Source organism: Mus pahari, chromosome 6 (genome assembly GCF_900095145.1).
Source record: "Mus pahari chromosome 6, PAHARI_EIJ_v1.1, whole genome shotgun sequence".
NCBI classification, from domain to species: domain Eukaryota; kingdom Metazoa; phylum Chordata; class Mammalia; order Rodentia; family Muridae; genus Mus; species Mus pahari.
Genome location: NC_034595.1, coordinates 32,378,504 through 32,387,927, shown reverse-complemented (window position 1 = coordinate 32,387,927; position 9,424 = coordinate 32,378,504). Strand labels below are relative to the sequence as shown.

Genomic DNA, 9,424 nt, shown 5'->3' with positions numbered 1-9,424 from the left:
ATGGTACTTGAAGTATCTGTGGCTGATAGAGAAGCTGTTTGGAGCCTCTGCAAGGCCCCTGTAGGTGAATCACAGAAGAGACCTTTGGGATTTTGGAGCAAAGCTCTACCATCATCTGCACACAACTATTCTCCCTTTAAAAAGACAGCTCTTGGCCTGCTATTGGGCCTTTGTGGAAACTGAACAATTGACAATAGGACACCAAGTTACTATGTGACCTGAACTACCCATCATGAGCTGGGTACTATCAGATCCTGCAAGTCATAAAGTGGGACGTGCACAGCAGTAGTATATTATCAAATGGAAGTGTTACATATGTGATCGGGCCAGAGCAGGTCCTGAAGGTACAAACAGGTTGCATGAAGAAGTTGCTCAAATGCCTATGGTTTCTACTCCTGTTACAATGCCATCTGCTGCCAAGCATGTGCCTATAGCCTCATGGGGTGTTCCCTATGATCTGCTGACCAAAGCAGAGAAGACTAGGGTCTGGTTTACTGATGGCTCTGCATGTTATACAGGCAACACCCAGAAGTGGACAGCTGCAGCATTACAACCCATTTCTGGGACAATCCTGAAAGACACAGATGAAGGGAAATCTTCACAGTGGGCAGAAGTTCAGGCAGTACACATGGTATTACAGTTTGTTTGTAAGAAGAAATGACTAGATGTATGATTATTCACTGACTAATGGGTTGTAGCCAATGGATTGTCTGGATGGTCAGGGACTTGGAAAGATCACAATTGGAAAATTGGTGAGAAAGACATCTGGGGAAGAAATATTTGGAGAGATCTCTCCAAATGGGCAAAGGATGTGAGATATTTGTGTCCCATGTAAATGCTCACCAAAAGGTGACTTCAGCCAAGGAAGAGTTCAATATCAAGTGTATAAGATGACCAGTTCTGTGAACAGTCAGCCTCTTTGCCCAGCCATCCCTGTCATTGCTCAATGGGCACATGAACAAAGTGGCCATGGTGGTCAAGATGGAGGCTATGCTTGGGCTCAGCAACACAAACTTCCATTCACCAAGGCTGACTTGGCACAGCTGCTGAATGCCAGATCTGCCAACAGCAGAAACCAACACTGAGCCCCAGATATGGCACCATTCCTCGAGGTGACCAGCCAGCAACCTGGTGGCAGGTTGACTACATTGGACCACTTTCTCCGTGGAAAGGACAACATTTTGTTCTTACTGGAGTAGATACTTATTCTGGTTATGGATTTGCCTTTCCTGCACATAATGCCTCTGCTAAAACCACCATCCGAGGATTGACAGAATGCTTTATCTATCGTCATGGTATTCCACACAGTATTGCTTCTGACCAAGGAACTCATTTAACCACCAGAGAAGTGCGACAGTGGGCCCATGATCATGGAATTCACTGGTCTTGCCATGTTCACCATCATCGTGAAGCAGCTGGTCTGAAAGATGGAATGGCCTTTTGAAGATGCAGCTACAGCGCCAATTAGGTGGTAACAGCATGGAAGGCTAGGGCAGAGTTCTTCAGAAGGCAGAATATGCTTTGAATCAGCATTCAATATATGGTACAGTTTCCCCCATAGCCAGGATCCATGGGNCCAGGAATCAAGGGGTGGAAAAGGGAATAGTTCTACTCACTATCACTCTTAGTGACCCTCTAGGAAAATTTTGCTTCCTTTCCCCATAAGTCTAGGTTCTGCTGGCCTAGAAGTTTTGGCTCCAGAGGGGGGAGTGCTCTTACCAGGAGCTACAACAAACATTCCATTGAACTGGAAGCTCAGACTTCCCCCTGGTCATTTTGGGCTTCTAATGGCCTTAAACCAACAGTCTAAGAAAGGAGTAACAGTGTTAGGAGGGGTGATAGATCCAGATTTCCATGGGGAAATTGGATTACCTCTCCACAATGGGGATAACCAAGCTTATGTCTGGAATGTAGGAGATCCCTTAGGGCACCTCTTAGTACTACCATGTCCTGTGATTAAAGTCAATGGGAATCTACAACAGCCTAATCCAAGCAGGATGACAAAGGACACAGACCCATCAGGAACGAAGGTATGGGTCAATCCTCCAGGAAAAGGGCCAAGACCTGCTGAGGTACTTGCCAAAGGTGAAGGAAATACAGAATGGGTAGTAGAGGAAGGTAGTTATAAATACCACTTAAGGCCACATAATCAGTTGCAGAAACGAGGATTATAAAGAACTATGAATGCTCCTGTCTTGTTTTGCTAACGAATACATTTGTCTTTCTTCCAACATCAATTTGTATTTAAGTTGAGACACTAAAAGGATGTTCCCAAGGGACATTGCCCCATTGTAAATTTGCAAAATGCGTTTGCGATTGTAAGAGGGCTAGTTATATCATGTTAGGCATATTCACTACCTTGTTATTGTTTCATGTGAATATGAGATATTATTTGTGTCAAGTTGACAAGGGGTGGATTATAGTGGCTATTCCTGGTTGTCAACTTGACTATATTTGATATGAACTACAATCCAGAATTGGAAGGCTCACCAGTGAACTTAATCTGGAGTCTGGGAGATAGAAGTTTCTGATCTGGATCTTGGTATGGAGATCTTGAGACACAGTGGTGATTGAATCCAGAAGAGTGTCTGTCTAGACTATCATCCATTTCATCTAGATTTTCCTGTTTTTGAGTGTAAGCTTTTGTAGTAGGATGTGATGATTTTTTGAAGTTCCTCATTTACTGTTGCTACATCTCCCTTTTCAGTTCTGGTTTTGTTAATTTGGATACTATCTATGTACCCTTTAGTTAGGTTGACTAAGGTATTATTTATCTTGCTGATTCTCTCAAAGAACAAGCTCTTAGATTTTTAAAATTTTATCTATCTATCTATCTATCTATCTATCTATCTATCTATCTATCTATCTATCTATCTATCTATTTATATTTTTATGTTTTTATGTTTGTCTGCATGATTCTCTTTGCTTCCAATTGGTTGATTTCAGCCCTGAGTTTGACTATTACCTGCCTTCCACTTTTCTTGGGAGGTTTTGCTTCTTTTTGTTCTAGGGCTTTCAGAAGTGCTATTAATGTGGTAGTATAGCATCTCTCCAATTTCTTTATGAAGGCACATAGTACTATGAATTTTCCTATTAACATTGCCTCGATCATGTCCCATAAGTTTGGGCATGTTGTGCCTTCATTTTCATTCAATTTTAGAAAAGCTTTCTTTCTCTCTTTATTTCTACCCTCACCAAGTTATCACTGAGTAGAGATTTGTTCAGTTTCCATGATTATGTGGACTCTTTGTTGTTTTTGTTGTTATTGAAGACAAGCTTTACTCCATGGCCATCTAATAGAATGTATGGGATTATTTCAATCATGTTGTATGTGTAGAGGCTTGCTTTTTATCTGATTATATGGTCAAATTTGGAGAAGGTTTCATGAGGTTCTGAGAAGAAGTTATATTCTTCTGTTTTGGGGTGAAATGTTCTGTAGATATCTGTTAAATTCTTATGATTCATAATTTCTGTTAGTTTCACTGTGTCTGTGTTTAGTTTCTGTTTCAAAGACTTGTCTACTGGTGAGAGTTGGGTGTTGAAAACTCCTATAATTATTGTGTGAGATTCAATATTTGTTTTAAACTTTAGTACAGTTTGTTTGTTTGTTTGTTTGATTGTTGTTCAGAACTGAGATTTCATCTTGGTTGATTTTTCCTTTGATGTGTATGGAGTATTCTTCCCCTTCTCTTTTGATTTCCTTTGGTTGAAAGTCTTAGTAATTATTAGAATGGCTACTTTGGCTTGTTTCTTGGGACCATTTGCTTGGAAACTTTTTTCTACCCCTTTAGTCTGACTTAGTTTTTGTCTTTGTGTCTGAGGTGTGTTTCTTATATACAACAAAAAGATGGTTCTGTCTATATACTTCATGCCTTAGCCTCTGTCTTTTTATTGCAGAACTGAATCTGATGATGTTGAGAGACATTAATGTTAGAACCTTTTATTTTTGTTGTTCGAGCTCATTTTATGTGAGTGTGATTCTCTTCTTTTAGGTTTGTTGTGAGATGGTTAATTACTTGTATATTTTTTTTTCCAGTGTAGTTCCTCTCCTTTGGTTGAAGTTTTGCTTCTAGTATGCTCTGTAGGACTCGATAAGTAAAAAGATATTGTTTAAATTTGATTTTGTCATAGAATATCTTGGCTTCTCCATCTATAGTAATTGAGAGTTTTGCTAGGTATAGTAGCCTGGGCTGTTATCTGTGGACTCTTGGGTCTATATGGCATCTCTCCAAGATCATCTGGCTTTTAGTGTCTTTCTTGAGAAGTCTGGTGCAGTTCTGGTAGATGTGCCTTTGTATGTTACTTGGACTTTTTCCCTTACAGCTTTTAATCTTCTTCCTTTGTGGTTTACATTTATTGTTTTGATTATTATATGGCAGGAAGAATTTCTTGTCTGGTCCAATCTATTTGCTATTCTGTAGACTTCTTGTATATTTATATACATCTCTTTCTTTAAGTTCAGAAAGTTTTTGGCCATGATTTTTTGAAGATGTTATCTGGCCCTTTGAACTGGAAATCTTTATCCTCTTCGATTCCTATTAATTTTAGGTTTGATCTTTTAATTGTGTACCAGACTTCCTGAATGTTTTGGGTTAGGACCTTTCTACTCTTTGTATTTTCTTTGACCAATGTGTCAATATCTGCTATGATATCTTCTATGCTTGAGATTATCTCCTGCATCTCTTGTTTTCTGTTGATGATAACTGAAGTTTGGTAGGCTATGGGTTTCCTAGGGGTGGAGAGGAAAAGCTGGCAAGCTCTCACATTTACCATGGTGTCAGGTGGAGGTATAAACCAGAAGGGAGGCATGATATTTATTTTTTCAGCAGTCAACTGTGATTGAATCAAACAAGGTCTCACTCTTGTTTCTCAGAATAATACTTAAAGATGTCCACTTGGATAAATTTATCAGCAACATTAAATTGGTGAAATAAAATTTTATTAAGATTATTAGACATAGCCAGGCGGTGGTGGCACATGCCTTTAATCCCAGAACTTGGGAGGCAGAGGCAGGTGGATTTCTGAGTTCAAGGCCAGCCTGGCCTACAGAGTGAGTTCCAGGATAGCCAGGGCTGCATAGAGAAACCCTGTTTCAAAAAACAACAACAAAAAAAAAACCAAAAAACAAACAAACAAAAAAAGATTATTAGACATAGAGAGGTACCATAATCTACCAGTAGGTTTTCCAACACACTAATGCAGGCTAACAATGTGGACTTACATTTTTTGGAAGGTAATTTAGTTATTTTCTTTTCCTTGAATGTATCACAAGTAATTTAATATATCTAAAGGTTTTTTATGAATAGGAACTCACCATGCACTACATGATAGCTCATAGATTTTCATTTTTCTTCACAATTCAATTCAATTTTCAATTCACTATATTCAAATGCAGAAATATTCACACATTCTGCATTTCCATAGACTGTGCTTATTTTTATTTCATTTATCATTTTCAAAAGCTAGCTGCAAGCTGTGATGACACTACATAATCAGCAGTGTCAGTTGTCTGTCTTCAGTACTTACAAATCCCCCCCCCTTGCTTCTCATTAGAGATGAAATGAGTGGTCTTGAAACAAGTCTGCATGACTCTATTCACACAAAAGAGGGTTTTATGAAACTCACGTTCTACTCTGTTATACATATTTATATTTCATGACATGTCTTTAAACTATTGCTTTCCATATTCAATGTTATTTTAGTTTTAGAGTTTTATTATGGAAAAAATTTGGTCAAATGTCTCAACTGCTTCATAAAATTATACAAGTGTGACTAAGCTATGTTAAAGCCATCATTTTAAAATCTTTTAAATCATAATATTTTTATATTTGAAACTAGTATATGTATTATGTATGCTTCTGTGCATATATGTACTTAGGGTAGTATAGCATTCATCTAAGCACATATATTCTGAGACCAAATGTTGACATTAACTGTCTTCTATTGTTGTCCAACTCATTATTTTAGACTTGCCTTCTTACTGAACCTGGAGCTCAATGATTGATTAGATTCTGGACAAGAGACTCTCTGGGATCTTCCTGTATCCTTTGCCCATTGCTAGGATTACAATTGTGTGATTTCACACTTAGCTTTTGTTTACGGGTACTGGACACACAAAATCAGGCTTTCATTAGAATGCAATAGATAGATAGATAGATAGATAGATAGATAGATAGATAGATAGATAGATAGATAACAGTGAGGCATATCCCAGCTCAATTTAAGTATTTCTAAATATTAAATTCTTTTGAAAGAAAGATACCTCCAGAGACAGATGAAACATAAGTTTCCAGAATTCGTTTGGAAGTCTTAAATAGGATGGCTAGGGAAATAGCTCTGTTGGTATAATACTTGCATTGCAAGTGTGAAGACCTGAGTTCACTTCCTGGATCTTATAACAATAGGCCTGGATATGTTGGTACACACTCATAAGCCTAGTACTGACTTGGTGGAAATAACTGGCTTCATAGAGCTCTGAATTTCCAGGCTTGATTACTTGGAGAGCTACCAGCCAGTGAAAGATGCAGTTTTGCAATAGTCAGGGCAGCACTGCAAATTATCCAAGGTTGTCCTCTGGGTTTTAAACACATGCACTTACATCCACACAATTATATACAGAGTGCTCTTACCTGCACCATACACAAAAATTCTTAAGCAGAACAGGAGTAAAGGAGACACTTGACATATGCCAGTGTGTATATATTCATGTCCTCTTTATGCTGCACCCTACTTATGTGTTCCTCCTCATATGTTCTAATCATGTGAAAGTAATAATCCAGATAGATTACAGGAATTAAATATTCACTAAACAGTTCTATAGCTGGTGAACTATGCTACCTAATAGTAGTGAAAAATGTTTTAACAATGCTATGAATAACATTTACTTTTAGTAACATGCTGCTGATAAGCAGAATATTGTAAGTTCATTAAGAAATTTTGGATTATGTTTAACTAGTTTTAAGAATTTTGAAATATTTAATTATTTCTGTAGTCTGTATCTTTCAAACAATATGGAGGTAAGTTTTCTCAACATATTTTTGTCAAATGGCTTTTCAATGATAGACTTTCATTGCTTTATATTCATTCTACATGATTATGGGTTTTGTAAGGATGTTTATATGTGCTTTGGATATACCCTCACTTTTAATCAATATCTATTCCCTTTTAGTATCATTTGCTCCTTTTCTTCACCTTATTAGTTACTAAGAAATCTTTTGTTCTGGTGTTATTACATTCAAATTATTTAATTTAGGGAGCACCTATATAAACATTAATTTTTAATTTCATTGTTTCTATAGTAGATTAAATTAATGACTTTGGTATGAAAAAGTATCTCGAGTATTAAGAGCAAGAAAGAGGAAGTAAAGAAAGGATGGAGAAGAAGTAATAAAAATCGGTAAAATATAGAAGACTCTATTGGCCATTTTTCCATATTACTCTTTTTATTTATGAGTTTCACACGTTTTAAAGTTTTAAAAATTAACAAGAATAAGTAGAATCTAATGCTTAGTTTTTTCCTTAAATCAAGATGAGAAGAATTGACAAGCAAAAAGGCCAATTTTAAAATCTTCAAAGTTTAATACAAGTTTTTATTCTCCTTTACTAACTTTTAATGTATCAAGAAAACCATTGAGGGTGTTTATCTCCCATCATAATTACATTTCCTGTGCTATTCACCTGGAGTAAATGAATAAGCAGCCATATTTATATTCTGACTAGATACTTTTATAATTCTGACAAATACAGCTGGTGATCAGGGAAGCATATTTTGTAACACAATATAGAATATAGTTCACTGAATTGTGTGCATGCTAGCATGAGTGCCTGAGTGTGTGTGTGTGTGTGTGTGTGTGTTCATGTGAATAGAGGACAAATAATGACCTAGGGTGTCATAGGGGGTTAATCCTCTGGAGCAGGCCCTTCCTTCCTTCCTTCCTTCCTTCCTTCCTTCCTTCCTTCCNTTTCTTTCTTTCTTTCTTTCTTTCTTTCTTTCTTTCTTTCTTTCTTTCTTTCTGACATTTTCTTTATGAACATTTAAATGTTATGCCCTTTCCTGGATTCCCCTTCAAAACCCCCCTATCCCTTCCCCATCCCCCTGCTCACCAACCCACCCACTCACACTTCCTGGCCATGCCATTCCCCCATACTAGTGCATCAAGCCTTCACAGGACAAAGGGCATCTTCTCCCACTGATGACCAACAAGGTTATCTGCTAAGCCGTGGGTCCTTCCAACTCTTCGGTTGGTTTAGTTCCTGGGAGCTCTGGGGGTACTGGTTGGCTCATATTGTTTAGCCTATGGGTCTGAAAACCCCTTCATCACCTTCGGTCCTTTCTCTAGCTCTGCCACTGGGAACCCTGTGCTCTGTCCATTGGTTGGCTGAGAGCATCCACCAACCATTTTTCAGGCATTGACAGAGCCCCTCAGGAGACAGCTATATCAGGATCCTGTCAGCAAGCACTTGTTGGCATCCACAATATTATGGTGACTATATATGGGTTAGATTCCCCAAGTGGGACAGTCTCTGGATGGTCTTTCCTTCAGCCTCTGCTACACAATTTGTCTCTGTATATCCTCCCATGGGTTATTTTGTTATCCTTTCTAAGAAAAATTAAAGTATCCACACTTTGGTCTTCCTTCTTCTTGACCTTCATGTTATCTGTGAATTGTATCTTGGGTATTCCAAGCTTCTGGGCTAATATGCACTTATCAGTGAGTACATACCAGGCTTGTTCTTTTGTGTCTGGGTCATCTCACTTAGGATCATATTTTCCTTCCATTTGCCTAAGAATTTTATGAATTCGTTGTTTTTAATAGCTAAGTAGTATTCCATTGTGTAAATGTACATTATTTTCTGTATCCATTCTTCTGTTGAGGGACATCTGGGTTATTTCCAGCTTCTTGCTATTATAAATAAGGCTGCTATGAACATAGTAGAGCATGTGTCCTTTTTACATATTGGAGCATCTTCTGGGTATGTGCCCAGGGGTGGTATTGCTGGGTCCTCAAGTCATATTATGTGCAATTTTCTGAGGGAATCACTGAACTGATCTCCAGAGTGGTTGTACAAGCTTGCAATCCTACCAGCAATGGAAGACTGTTCCTCTTTCTTCACATTCTTGCCAGCATCTGCTGTTACCTGAGTTTTTAATCTTAGCCATTCTGAGTGGTGTGAGGTAGAATCACAGGGTTATTTTGATTTGCATTTCCCTGATGACTAAGGATGTTGAACATTTCTTTATGTGCTTCTCAGCCATTCAGTATTCCTTAGTTGAGGATTCTTTGTTTAGATCTGTATCCAATTTTCAATTAGGGTTATTTGGTTCTCTGGAGTCTAACTTCTTGAGTTCTTCTTTTTCTTCTTCAATTTAATTTTTGTCACTTATTTTCTTTATATCCTGCTCACTGTCCCCTCCCAGTTATGC

At 37.9% G+C, this 9,424-nt stretch overlaps 1 pseudogene; it reads left to right on the top strand.

Annotated features, from left to right (window-relative positions):
* LOC110323289 lies at positions 1–2,174 on the top strand (annotated as a pseudogene).
* Positions 2,175–9,424: the final 7,250 nt, after the last annotated feature.